The sequence below is a fragment of the Sabethes cyaneus genome, chromosome 1 (genome assembly GCF_943734655.1).
Source record: "Sabethes cyaneus chromosome 1, idSabCyanKW18_F2, whole genome shotgun sequence".
NCBI classification, from domain to species: domain Eukaryota; kingdom Metazoa; phylum Arthropoda; class Insecta; order Diptera; family Culicidae; genus Sabethes; species Sabethes cyaneus.
In genome coordinates this window covers 165521184-165535196 of record NC_071353.1, presented here as the reverse complement: position 1 = coordinate 165535196, position 14013 = coordinate 165521184, and the positions used below count along the sequence as shown (strand labels likewise).

Here is a 14013-nt window from a genome sequence, read left to right as displayed (position 1 = left end):
TAGCTCACAGATGACGTGAAAAGTTTGCCGATCAGTGGAAATATACAAGAAGTGCCCTGTCGGATTGAACGGAAAGACAGAACTGTTGCAGTGCCTGACTCGGAAATGGACCCGAAGACAAATAAAAACGTAATCAACGAATCGCAAGTGCTAGTCGAACCGGGCAATTTGAACGAGAGGGATACCGTAAACAGAGTAAGTAAGTACCCGCACCATTCTGTTTCATCGAAAATGCTTTTACAAATGGATTTCGTTCGTTCAACGATGAGCACTATGGCTGGTAAAAAAGTGAAAAAATTGCAAATTGAAGCGTTCACTACAAATTTGCAAGAGTATTTAATGTATTTTTACTGTGTTTGCAAGATCGTTACAGAGTGGATGATAAAAATGTTGCTCTCAACTCGAACCCCAAAATGAATCAAATGTCAGTTTTTCAAAAAAAAAACGGGAACTTATGCAACCATAAACCATGGACACAAGTGGATTAAGAAAAAACACCTAATCGTTTGCCCAGTATTTAGTAATTATTTGATTTTTTCGCGTGTGAAATGGCTTTTAGATGTCTTTCAGGCGGCTTTCAAATGACTCTGAGACACTGGCATCATCTGCCATGTTTAAGTTGCTGGCATTTCAGCGTAGGCGGAAAAGAAATCGCATGTAAATGCGTACATTTTCCTCGACAGTGTTGGCAGCTGTCGACGAATGCTATTACTAAGATAGCGCCCTTCATTAAGTCGATTGTCAAACACTTTCGGACGTCTTGCAGACACCTCTCAGCTGATTTCAATAATTTATAACGTTTTCATTTAAGATAATTTATCTAGTTTGAATTATTCTGGCATCAAATTAGAGTTTTTTTGTGCTGCAAATATATCTGAAAAATTTCAGAGGAATTGGTTGGGCCGATTAAAAGATATTAACCCTCCAATACTCGCGCCAACTTTTGTAACACTCGCGCGCAAAATAGGCCCAAACCAAAGAAAACGTGTGCACTAGAGTTTTGACCGGGAAAATTTGGTTCTAGGTTTATCGAACCTTTGGAAGAGTTTCTTGAAATTGGAAGGCTCTATCGTCTGGTGGAATTTAAATTTTGATTAATCCCCCTAGAAGTGAAATAAAAAAATTATTTTTTCTCAGTTTCAATATAACACATTGATGTTTTCTGCAAAGTTTTAGAACATATTATTACAAGAAATTTTGCTAAATTCAGTAACCTTCTATCTATTCAGCGAAGATAGAAAAATCTTATTTATTGTATATGAACTTATAAAATTAGTTTTTCTATTTTAGCTCTTTTTGTAATTCTTGTATGACTTTTTCATGTACTACAAAATTGTACAAATAGTAAAAACACACAACTTTATTGAATATAGTATACCTCTATGTTTGCTTGTTTAGGAACTGTAGAACTTTGATTATGAAAAATACCCTAATTTTGACCCCGAATTACTCGACTACCAACAGACGGATACATTTTAAACATTTTACATTTGCTGATAGTTTTGCAGTTTTGCTGCATACAGACGCCATTTTTCCATATGAAGATACGAGAGAAAATTCCAGTTGGGGCCAATCGCGGTACACCTCACATGCTGATTGATTGCTTCGTTTCTGTGCTGTCAGTTTATGCTAATCTATTTTCTCAACAATTTAAAGTATTAATGCATTGAATAATTATGACATTTTGCTCATAACAAGTTAATTGATACGTTAGTTAAACAGCGATTTATATATAATAATATGGCATTCAAAACCCTACACGTGTTGTACAAAATGTAAAAGCGTGAGTAACTGAAGGTTAATAAAAATTGATGAAATTTGTTCAAGAAAACTTTATTGATGTGAATCAAAAAGAATGACATTAAAGAACCTATATACTAGACCTTTACTACGCAATGTATATGTTAAAGAATAATATTTCCTCTTACAACTTGCTTATACTTGCACTTACTCAAATTAGTAACAACCAACTTACCTTTGCTCAGTAATTTCATGAACAAAGGATCTATCAAAATTTATAAAAGCTCCTATTTTGTTCAAATTTTGTAAACTTATTCAATTTCCAAAAATTTTACGAAAACCAACGCACTACGCAACGTTAGCCAATAGATGAATTATGTTCCGAAAGCGTGTCGATTTCTATCTCAAATAGCAAGTAAGACCGTATAACAAAGGTTCCTTTCACCACTAGGTGGATTAAATCGGGTTTTTCTTATGTTGCGCAAAATGTTTGCCGAGATGGAGAAATGAGTCATTTTATTTTTATTTTTATTTTTTGGTTTTTCTTTTGGCAAAGAGCGTGAGGAGGGTTTTGGCTGTGAATTTCCTGTGGAGTAACCCATATATGATATGAATATTATAATAAATAATTTTATTCCATTTCTTACTTTGTTTTTTAATTTACTTTCATTTAGTTTTGGTGGTGGCCTAAAATGTAAACAATATATATAAAAACATTTTGCAGTTTTTTTTAAAGTGGCCCCCCAGTGGACGGCGCTTCCGATGGCGGGTCACCGGCAACACTCGCGACCGTCTCGTCCTGAATGGTCTAGTGTTACTATAGATAGTTTTTGTGGTCTTGTATTGACTAATGTTTTATGGAAGAGTCTCGAATTGCTCGAGTTCGATTAGTTTTTGAGTTTCGCAAAAATTTCTGTTTTATTTGTATGAGAGTCCATATCCCCCTACCACAGGGGTGAGAGGTCTCTAACTATCGTAAGATAAATTCAAGACTCCAAAATCTCTCACATGCCAAATTTGGTTCCATTTGCTTGATTAGTTCTCAAGTTATAAGGAAATTTGAATTTCATTTGTATGGGAGCTCCCCTCTTAAAAGGGGAAGGGGTCGTAATTCACCATAGAAAAAATTTCTGCCATCTAAAACTCCCACATGCCAAATTTGGTTCCATTTGATTGATTAGTTCTCGAGATAAGAGGAAATTTGCATTTCATTTGTATGGAAGCCCACCCTCTTAAAGAGGAGATGGGCCATAACTCGCTTTCTAAAGAAGAGAGGGGTCTCAATTCACCATATAAAGAAATCTTGCGTCCAAAACCACTTACATGTCAAATTTGGTTCCATTTGCTTGATTAGTTCTCGAGTTATGAGGAAATTTGTTTTTCATTTGTATAGGAGCCCACCCTCTTAAAGTGGGGAAATCCATAGAAAATATACCATAGAAAATATTCTTGCCTACAAAAAACCCCCACATGATAAATTTGGTTCCATTTGCTTGATTAGTTCTAGAGTTATGAGGAAATTTGAATTTCGTTTGTATGAGATCCCCCCTCTTAAAAAGCTAAGGGGTCCTAATTCATCATAGAAAAAATGGCCTCCAAAAACACCCACATGCCAAATATGGTTCCATTTGCTTGATTAGTTCTCGAATTATGAGGAAATTTGTATTTCATTTGTGTAGAAGCACCCCCTCTTAAAGTTGGGAGGGGTCCTAAGTCACCATAGAAAATAGTTTTGCCTTCAGAAACCTCCATATGCCAAATTTGGTTCTATTTGCTTGATTAGTTCTCGAGTTATGAGGAAATTTGAATTTCATTTGTATAGGAGCCCCCCTTCTAAAGTGGGTATGGGTCCCAATTCATCATAGAAAAATCTTTTGTCTCCAAAAACACTCACGTATCAAATTTGGTTCCATTTGCTTGACTAGTTCTCGAGTTATGAGGAAATTTGTACTTCGTTTGTATAGGAGCCCCCCCTCTTAAAGTGGGGAGGGGTTCTAATTCACCATAGAAAATATTCATGCCCTAGAAAACTTTCACATGCCAAATTTGGTTCCATTTGCTTGATTAATTCTCGAGTATGAGGAAATTTGCATTTCATTTGTATAGGAGCCCCCCTTCCTAAAGTGGGGAGGGGTCCCAATTCATCATAGAAAAAAATTTTGTCTCCTAAAACACCCACGTGCCAAATTTTGTTCCATTTGCTTGATTAGTTCTCGAGTTATGAGGAAATTTGTATTTCGTTTGTATGGGAGCCCCCCCTCTTAAAGTGGGGAGGGGTCCTTATTTACCATGGAAAATATTCTTGCCTTCGAAAACTTTCACATGCCAAATTTTGTTCCATTTGCTTGATTAGTTCTTCAGTTATGAGGAAATTTGTATTTCATGTGTATAGGATCTCCCCCTCCTAAAACGGGGAGGGGTCCCAATTCATCATAGAAAAAATTTTTGTCTCCAAAAACACCCACTTGCCAAATTTGGTTCCATTTGCTTAATTACTTCTCGAGTTATGAGGAAAATTGTGTTTCTTTGGTACAGGAACCCCCCCCCCCCTCTTAAAGTGGGGAGGGGTCCTAATTCACTATAGAAAATATTCTTGCCCTCGAAAACCTTCACATGCCAAATTTGGTTCCATTTGCTTGATTAGTTCTCGAGTTATGAGGAAATTTGTATGGAAGCCCCCCCTTTTAAAGAGGAGAGGAGTTATAATTCCCCTCGTAAAGAGGGGAGGGGTCTCAATTTACCATAGAATAAATTCTTGTCACCGAAAACACCCACATGCCAAATTTTGTTCTATTTGCTTGATTAGTTGTCGAGTTATGCAGAAATTTGTGTTTCATTTGTATGGGAGCCCTCCCTCTTAGTGGGGGGAGGGGTTTCTAACCATCATTAAAACCTTTCCTGGTCCCAAAAAAACTCTATATGCATATTTTCATACCGATTGGGTTAGTAGTTTTCGATTATATAAGGAACATACGGACAGACAGACAGACAGAAATCCTTCTTTATAGGTATCTATCTACACCTATAAAAATGGATTTCTGTCTGTCTGTCCGTATGTTCCTTATAGAATCGAAAACTACTGAACCGATGGGCGTAAAAATTTGCATGTAAGGGTTTTTGGGGTCAGGGAAGGTTCTTATGATGGCTAGAGACCCCTCCACCCTGAGAGGGGGGGTTCCCATACAAATGAAACACAAATTTCTGCATAACTCGAGAACTAATCAAGCAAATGGAACCAAATTTGGCATGCGGGGGTTTTGGGGGGCAGGAATTTTTCTATAGCGAATTATGACCCCTCCCACTTTAAGAGAATTTTTTCTATGGTGAATTGAGACTCCTCCCCACTTTAGGAGGGGGGCTCCTATACGAATGAAATACAAATTTCCCCATGACTCGAGAATTAATTAATCAAATGGAATCATATTTGGCATGTGGCTGTTTTTGGAGGCATGAATTTTTTCTATGATGAATTAGGACCCCTTGCCTTTTTAGGAGCGGGGCTCCCATACAAATGAAATACAAATTTCCTCGTAACTCCAGAACTAATCAAGCAAATGAAACCAAATTTGGCAAGTGGGAGATTTTGGAGTCTTGAATTTCTTTTATGATAGTTAGAGACCTCTCACCCCTGTGGTAGGGGGATATGGACTCTCATACAAATAAAACATAATTTTTTGCGAAACTCAAAAACTAATCTAACTCGAGAAATTCGAGACTTTTCCATGAAACATTAGTCAATAAGAAGACCACAAAAGCTATCTATAGTAACACTAGATCATTCAGGACGAGACGGCCGCGAGTGTTGCCGGTGACCCGCCGTCGGAAACGCCGCCCACTGGAGGGAGGCAACTCCCCGCAGAAATCACTACTGTCTAGGTTTATTTGTTTTCCTAGGTCTACCTGGCTTTCCTGGAATGAGCGACAGCGAGTAAGGAGAAGATCGCGAAATGGTACTTTCCACAAAAAAGTTTTCCGTGAAATGGTACATTCCGCTTAAGGTTTTTCGCAAAATGACATTCGGCGAAATGTTGTACAATCATGGCGAATATTACTGTCCGCATTCTGGCTATGCAATGAGGGGACAGGGGAGTTGTTTTCTACTTTACTGTGAGGAAAAATTGCAAATTTGTATATTAAACTACCCATTCCTGGTAACTAATAAGCAGTAACATAAGCAGTAAATCAGCGTATCTGGCATTTTATACTGCATGTTGTTGTATATTAGCTTTTTGACTGCGTAGGTGTGTAAATTGGCATCCAAAATTGAATTCAAATTCTTCGTGTCGGTAATTAGCTATAAATTAGCATTGTCAGCACTATAAGAAGGTTATCAGTAAAGTAGCTGTATATTTTGTCAAAATAGCATTTAAGTAGCATTTAAGGCGACTTAAATGCTTATTGGCCTACATTTGAATAGCATTGGTGATGCTTATTGGTTACCTGGGATGCTTTCATAGTTACGTAACTGCCAAAATGAATCATCTAAGGTTGAGCTCCTCAGAAACTTGCAAAACTAGAGATTGTGACAAAGATCATCCGAGATTCATGATTTATGTACAACACAGTTTAATTTGTGGCAATACGAAGTTTGTCGGGTCAGCTAGTATACTTATAAATGTAACTAGTGTAACTGAAATTCCCAGGTGAAATATTAAAAATTACTGTTATTTTGTATATGTATGTTACATTATTAAAACATTGGTAAGATATGTATTTTTACTAACTTGCATATTAATATTAATTTTAATTGTACTTTCACGTCATACAAATGCTGTCGAGGATTGAATATAATACAGTAATGACCCGATTTTGTCACCCCCATGATAAATTTAGGGGTGACAAAAACGGAACAGTGACAAAATCGGGTATTTTTTCAATTTCTAGTTTTTGCAGATAACTTAGAACGAACTACATATATTTCATTCTGATCACTTTTAGGACATTTCGCACTTCCATCTACCTCTCTGTGGACATTTGTCACCTGTTCACAGCAGTCCCTCAGGTATGAAAACACGCGTTTTTTAATTGCGCCTAAATGGTTGATTATAGTGGTTAACTATGTTCATAGAAATTTCAAAGCGTAAAAAACTCTTTCTTTTGGTAGGAACGATTCTTTGATTAACCCCCCTAAAAGTAAGATAGAACATTTATTTTTCAAGCAGTAAGAGATAGAGCAAAACAATGTTCTACAAAATTTTTGAGAAGATGATTATAAAGAACTTTGTCAAAGAAAGTGACCTTCTAGCTATTATAGTTGTGGAGATAAGAAACAACTTTTGTGAAAACTCCACGATAATCAACACAGTTCTTTTCACAGTGTTTTAACATATTTGACATGTTTCAAAATGATTTTCAAACTAAGCTTTTGATAAATCAAAAACGTGACAAAATCGGGTAAAAACGTGACAAAATCGGGGGTGACAAAATCGGGGAGTGAGAAAATCGGGGAGTGACAAAATCGGGTTACCACTGTATTGGAATCAACAAAATGGCCTACATCGAAGAACTAAAGCAATTACAAAGGAAAAATATGAAAACAAAAATAGATAATGGAGAACAGAGGTAAAAGATTGGACAACAATTCTTTAAAAATAATTGATTTAAAATGAAACATTGACATTGTGAGATGAAATAGGAGGTCATTTTGTATACAAGTTAACTCTTGTTCGTTAGGTTTTGGAATGTACCAATTGGATGTTTTATTGCAATTTATTTTATTTTTCAATGCACTACACTTCACCCTACACAACCCAAGTAACAATCCAAAAGCCAATTGGTCTTATTCATTTCTTATAGTAGTTTTATCAAAGCATTGTTAAGTGCATCAGATTTTATAATGTTTTTCCCCAAGTGAATTTTATCTTATTTGATTAATATTTCTGAAGTATGACTGAAGGAGACTTGAAGAAACACGCATAAAACTGTATTATCAATAAGTGTAATTCACCTTATAAGCAGTTTTAAGGGATACTTGATTTATGCTTAAAAACGACGCTCCTTAAAGTTTAGCAATAGATTTGACAAAAATTTATGACATTCTTCTGCAAGATTGGTTTATCTCAACAATACTGCCATAAAACTCTCTTAAAACCGTGTATTCTTGAAAGAGAAATCATACTCTTAAGAAAGAACATTCAATCGTAAACAACTGATCTGTCAAAACGGATGGCTGAACCAGGAGAAAATTGAAGAAATATGGATCTTTCAAACGGAAATTAAGCAAAAATCGGCCCAATATTTTGAAAACTCTTTCATATAAACAATCAGCGGAGTCACAAAATGAATGACGAGGGCAGCAGAGCTGGGGAATGACGGTGCCGGTGATGATTTATCAGTGGTAGATTTGTACGTAATTAGATAAATTTGGTTCGATTGTGTTTTGCCGGAGACGGTGCGGGTTTCCTTTAGAGTTGTGACCTCTATATCACTAGTTAGTATCTTTGTTTGGAAAATGATTGAAGGGATCGAAGCAATTGAAGCGTATTTTGTAAAAGCGATCGTTATCATCAAAGTGTATAAAAAATTCTGTAGAATAAATTTTCCGCATGGTACTGTCGTGCAGTCCTCTTTTAATTTTGAAAATCAATTTATATTGACAATCAACATGTCTGCTATACTTTGAAATTATCGCGCTAAGGGGAAGTATATGAATCTCCAGCACATCAGCACATCGACACGTCGTTGACGTTTTCTTTGTTTATACTAGAATGGTTGCGAAAAGCTTGGTTCCCTTAAGTAATTCTAACAATTCTTAGGCAAGCGCAGCTTGTCTTCTTCAAGACTGCAATAAGTATAGATGAACTTATTGCCCTCTTGGAAAAGTTTTCTTTGTCTTGTGCAAGAAATGTTAGTCTAAGAATCGCTTTCTGGTTGATTTAGACAAAACCATTGAAAAAATGGCGAACAGGACTGTTTTGACTGCTTTTGAAATTGTAGCCAATTGCATATGGGCGTTTATAAATATAGTGTTTTGCAATACCATAAGTGATCTTATCTTTTTAAATAAATGTTTGAACATATAAAAGGCTTTTCGTCGCAATTTGTTAAAAATTTGGTAGCTATCAACTTTTTAATGAAACTATTGAATTTTTTTTATTAATTATATTTTTCAATAATCTAGCAAAAATAAGCGGCGCGTTAAAATTTTATAACTTTCATGTCACAAAACATCGACAAACTGAGCGTGGCATGATTTTTTTTTTATTTATGAATAACAAAGCAGCTGCTTTTGTTACCATTTTTATTTTCAATTTTCATTTATATCCATTTTGGAAAAGTAATATCTGTGAATGCTTTTTTTTCTTATAGCTATCAGTCAATTAAAAACTTTAAGGCTGCAAAAAGTGTATGTTGTCTTGCAAGCGTTCTTTGAGAAGACAACCATAAAATCAGCAACACTTGTGGCGGTTTTCTTTTAGTTTCAAGCGACTCTTGAAAGTCACTATAAATAGGTATCGATAAAAATTACAAGTTTTAAAAGGACCTTTGGAATTATTCTTGAGAACCTTCTTTAGTGTGGGCCTCCCTAGTTTTAAAAGGGTTTTATGACTGTTTTATCGCAATTTTGTAGAATTATAAGATTTATGATCGGTTTTAAGAAGAAAATGCTGGAAACCTCTTGAAGTGCATCTTAAAATGAACTTTGTTACTTGGGAATGTCATTACCCTTCCCCAACCCACCATTTCCTATCCCATGACGTTCACTTGAGTTGCAACGCTTAGTTCGGTCATTACCCCTCCTAAACACAATGGAGACTTGACAGACTTTCGGCACTAGGCCCCACCATGATCCCAAGATGAGATTAGATTAGCAGCTTTTGAAAATAATATATTGAACTGAAGTAAACTGTATTTAGGTTTTATAAATCATAAGTTCTCTGTATTATATTAGATGTTCTTCTTAACCTGTTCGTCTTACCCACAGTTCCCCTATATATATTTTTTTAATGCATTGCGTATTTCTTACAAAACAACAGGCTTGTCTGTGCCGGAAACGAGTAGTTTACTGAACATCCAAAAATCCTACGAATGAAAAATTAATACGTCACCTTACGATTAAATTTGATTTAAGACGTAATGCCTTATATTATCTTCGTCAATCTTGTGAAGTGCGCTTATATGATGGTTATCATTCCAGATGTGATGACTCGTGCAAAAATATGCTACCTCGGCCACGACAGTGAAACGGAAAAATCAGCCAAAGCCGGTGAATTTCACCGGCACGAATCCCAAAAACCACACCCACGCATTAGATGACAGTTTTTTTTCTGAGTGAAAAATCATATATTTTTGAGATCACATTTGTGATTGCCCGACAGCTCTGGAAGGCAACCCACAACATTCACGAGTTATTTCGATCAGAATTGCTCTATGCTCTGAAAAATCTTCCTTTTCTATTCTACCTATCAAAAAAAAAAAAAAAAAAAAAAAATCAGTCAGATTGTCAGATTCAATCAGAGTCACGAGTTAAGGGCAAATCATTCGCTGAAATTCTCAAAGCTTCAAAGAGTGGATATTAATAACTGACCCCATTCGATGTCAGTCATTTTTCAGCCACATCTATTAGATGTTATTAGTTCTCATGAAATGCCGAATCCGAACAGATCTGCGTTCGACATTTATCACCCCATTAATCTGCCAAACTTTTTAACTTTTTCCTACCAAAAAAAATCCAATACAATCTTTCTCTGATCTGACGATTTGTACCCATCAATCAACCATACGTCTCCAGGCGTTGTTGTTTAGAAAATCGTAAATTAAATAAATTCCTCCAGCAAGCAAGCAAGCAAGCAAGCAAGTAAGCACGGAAGCAGTAAAACAACAATAACAATACTTCCGCGTGTTTTCTCTCACCCGAAGAAGCCGTAAGGTCAAATCAAATCAGCTCGCAATCAAAGACTGTTGTGTCGAATGACAGTAGTCCAGTCGAACGAACGGAAAAAAGTTTGTTTGTTTTGATGAGCGCCTAATGGAGGCCAAAACCATTATTGATAGATAGGACGGTCTACTCTATACAGTACTGCGTCGAGTTATTGGGACACTGATTTTTGCGTCTTCTGACAGTCGGCACCCTTCGGCCGCAAAATTATAGGCTGTCAATTAGTGTTCATTGAAATGGAGAGCGAAAAGTCGCAACTGTTTGTTACTGTCGAATCGAAACGAGTCGAACTCAACGCGATGAGGGTATGGCGCTAGGCACTAGCTAACAGCAATCAACTTAACGACGATAACGATGTCGACGCCGATGACATCGTAACGTAAGTCTGACCGATCCGGTGCGATGGCATGCAATTGAGTTTTCCCTTTATTTTAAGCATATGTATTGCCGGCTCCCCTAGCTCTAGCGAACGCAATTTCAATAAGTGCTGCGAAGTGTGCCGCCGCGCGCCGCCAGAGCGCCGACGGCCAAAACAATTAGCATAGATTGCACTGCTGATGCTGATGCTGATGCGATCGGTTTTAATCACGATCAATCAACACTGGCCGGCCGGCCGGCCGGCTGGAAGATTCATGTTCGCAACCTACGAGGAACACAGTTTTAGCGATCGTCGGCTGGGGCTGTTCAGTGTCAGTGTGATTCGTACACCCACGCTGAATCGTAAGAAATCCAGTCCAACTCGCAAAACGCAATATTTCAGTGGAATAATTTCAGATTGTCCACTCCAAAGCATCCGGCGGCGAACGAACAGAGACGACGACAAAAACATATCCAAGGATTTACACCTAAGAGTACATATTGCGAAAAACCAGCGAAGAAAAAATTGCATGCAAAATAAGCAAGAAGCTGATGAACTCGGCCGGTCGAATTTTTGCTTTTGACACATTGTTGAGACACACAGACGATGGCGATGGCTGTCTGCCAAAATGCTGCCGCTGCGCTCGGGAAAGCTCAGCCCCAAACCACCCGGTTGGGGCGGCGGCGGCGGCGGCGACGGCGGTGGCGTTTGGCTGGCGAAGATTGAGCGCCACCGGCCGTGACCGTTCATCCATACATCTGCGCTACAGCCAGCCAGCCAGCCAGCCAGCAGCGGTCGGTATTTCGATGGCCGAATGTGTGTTCTATAAGTAGAAATATTTTGATTTTATCCAATTCTTGAGTGCTATTTTTAAACAACTGCGGTCCTGCCTGCCGTGCCGTACCGGACCCGGTGTTGCTCCGGTTTCCGACCAAAGTCTGACGTTTTTTTTTTCTTCCTTCCTTGCCGCCCTCGGTTGGTCGATGTTTTCCCAGTTTTCCGTGCGTACTGCTTGCTGGATGGACGCCGGTGTTTTTCCTACAAGTGACCGTTCGACCGACTGGGTGGGGTTGGGTGGGGTTGGTCGACTGGGCAGAGAGGCAGAAAGGAAAGTGGTGGCAACATTGCAAGCATTTCAGCGAGCAAGATGTGCGATTGGATGGAAACATGGGATGGAAAACAACAAATATATGCGCGAAGTTTTTCTGGTCGTTCGACCGGTGCGCGGTTCGGGTGGAACCGCCAGCCGGCCGTCGTAGGTGTGGAAAAATTGTGCTAAATTTTGTTTAATTTAGTCGAATGCTATTTGATGGAGATAATGCTATTTTAAATAAACTGAATGTCGCTGTCGTTGTCGTCGTCGTCGTTCTCTTCCTTGCCGTCGTTAGCTAGGTTGGTCGAGGTTTTGCGGTGTGTTTAGGTAATGACTTGTCTTTGTTGACTTTTTATGAAATAAGAAGACAATTCGCGAATATTTGTAACGAACATGCTGAAGAATTATGGGTTGTGAAGATATAGCACATTTAAGTAATTTAAACTGACGGGCAGTTTCCATACTGTGTCTTTAAAACTTGAATTATTCCACCGGTGAAATGAAAAATCATGAGTTCACTTCCAAGAATCAACAGTTGAGTAATTCTCGTTGAAACGGGGCCTCTACTGACACGAGGTCTTCAAATATTGGAACTTTTGGACATGATTGGTTGAAAATGGGTAAAAAATGAGAATTACACTTTTAATACCTCGAAAAAGTGGACCCCTCGTTTGCTCGGATGCGCGACGTTTGGCATAACGGACGATAAGCATAATGAACGTCCCAGCCAGCACCAATTCGTATATCATTGTAGGAAAATTATCGCAAATATCTCTTAACAAACTCGGATTCATAAATATAGCCTAACAAAGTGCACAAGTTGCTATTCTATCGTTTATAATGCTAGTAGCTGACAAACATACGATTTTCAGCACAAAGTCGTATAGCTGTATGAAGCTTGTCGCACTTAATCGGATCTTATCGTATTGAAATACCTATATAAGGGTAAACGGGGTAACAACGCCCGCCGGGGTAAAGCCGACCACCATGGTTTTACAGGGCCTTGCTCAAATTGGTGTTAAATGTTGATGACAGTCATATTACTGAATGCGTACGCAATATTTTACTATACCTTGTACAGCAATCTATACCTATAAAGAAGGATTTCTGTCTGTCTGTCTGTATGTTCCTTATAGAATCGAAAACTACTGAACCAATCGGCATGAAAGTATGCATCTAGAGGTTTTTTGGGGCCAGGAAAGGTTTTAGTGATGGTTAGAAACCCCTCCCCCCACTAAGAGGGGGGGCTCCCATACAAATGAAACACAAATTTCTGTATAACTCGACAACTAATCAAGCAAATAGAACAAAATTTGGCATGTGGGTGTTTTCGGTGACAAGAATTTATTCTATGGTAAATTGAGACCCCTCTCCTCTTTATAAGGGGAATTATAATTCCTCTCCTCTTTAAAAGGGGGGGCTTCCATACAAATTTCCTCATAACTCGTTCTCGAGTTCAAGCAAATGAAACCAAATTTGGCAGGTGAAAGTTTTCTAGGGCAAGAATATTTTCTATAGTACATTAGGATCCCTCCTCACTTTAAGAGGGGGGGCTCCTGTACCAAAGAAACACAATTTTCCTCATAACTCGAGAACTAATCAAGCAAATAGAACCAAATTTGGCATGTGGAGGTTACTGGAGGCAAAAATTTTTTCTATGATGAATTGGGACCCCTCCCCGTTTTAGGAGGGGGGGATCCTATACAAATGAAATACAAATTTCCTCATAACTGAAGAACTAATCAAGCAAATGGAACAAAATTTGGCATGTGAAAGTTTTTGAGGGCAAGAATATTTTCTATGGTGAATAAGGACCCCTCCCCACTTTAAGAGGGGGGGCTCTCATACAAACGAAATACAAATTTCCTCATAACTCTAGAACTAATCAAGCAAATGGAACCAAATTTACCATGTGGGTGTTTTTGTAGGCAAGAATGTTTTCTA

At 38.0% G+C, this 14013-nt stretch overlaps 1 protein-coding gene across 1 annotated transcript in view; it reads right to left on the bottom strand.

Moving 5' to 3' along the window:
• LOC128745378 (calcium/calmodulin-dependent protein kinase type II alpha chain) overlaps positions 1-14013 on the bottom strand; it is a 71158-nt gene that overhangs the window by 40131 nt on the left and 17014 nt on the right. The window lies entirely within an intron of this gene.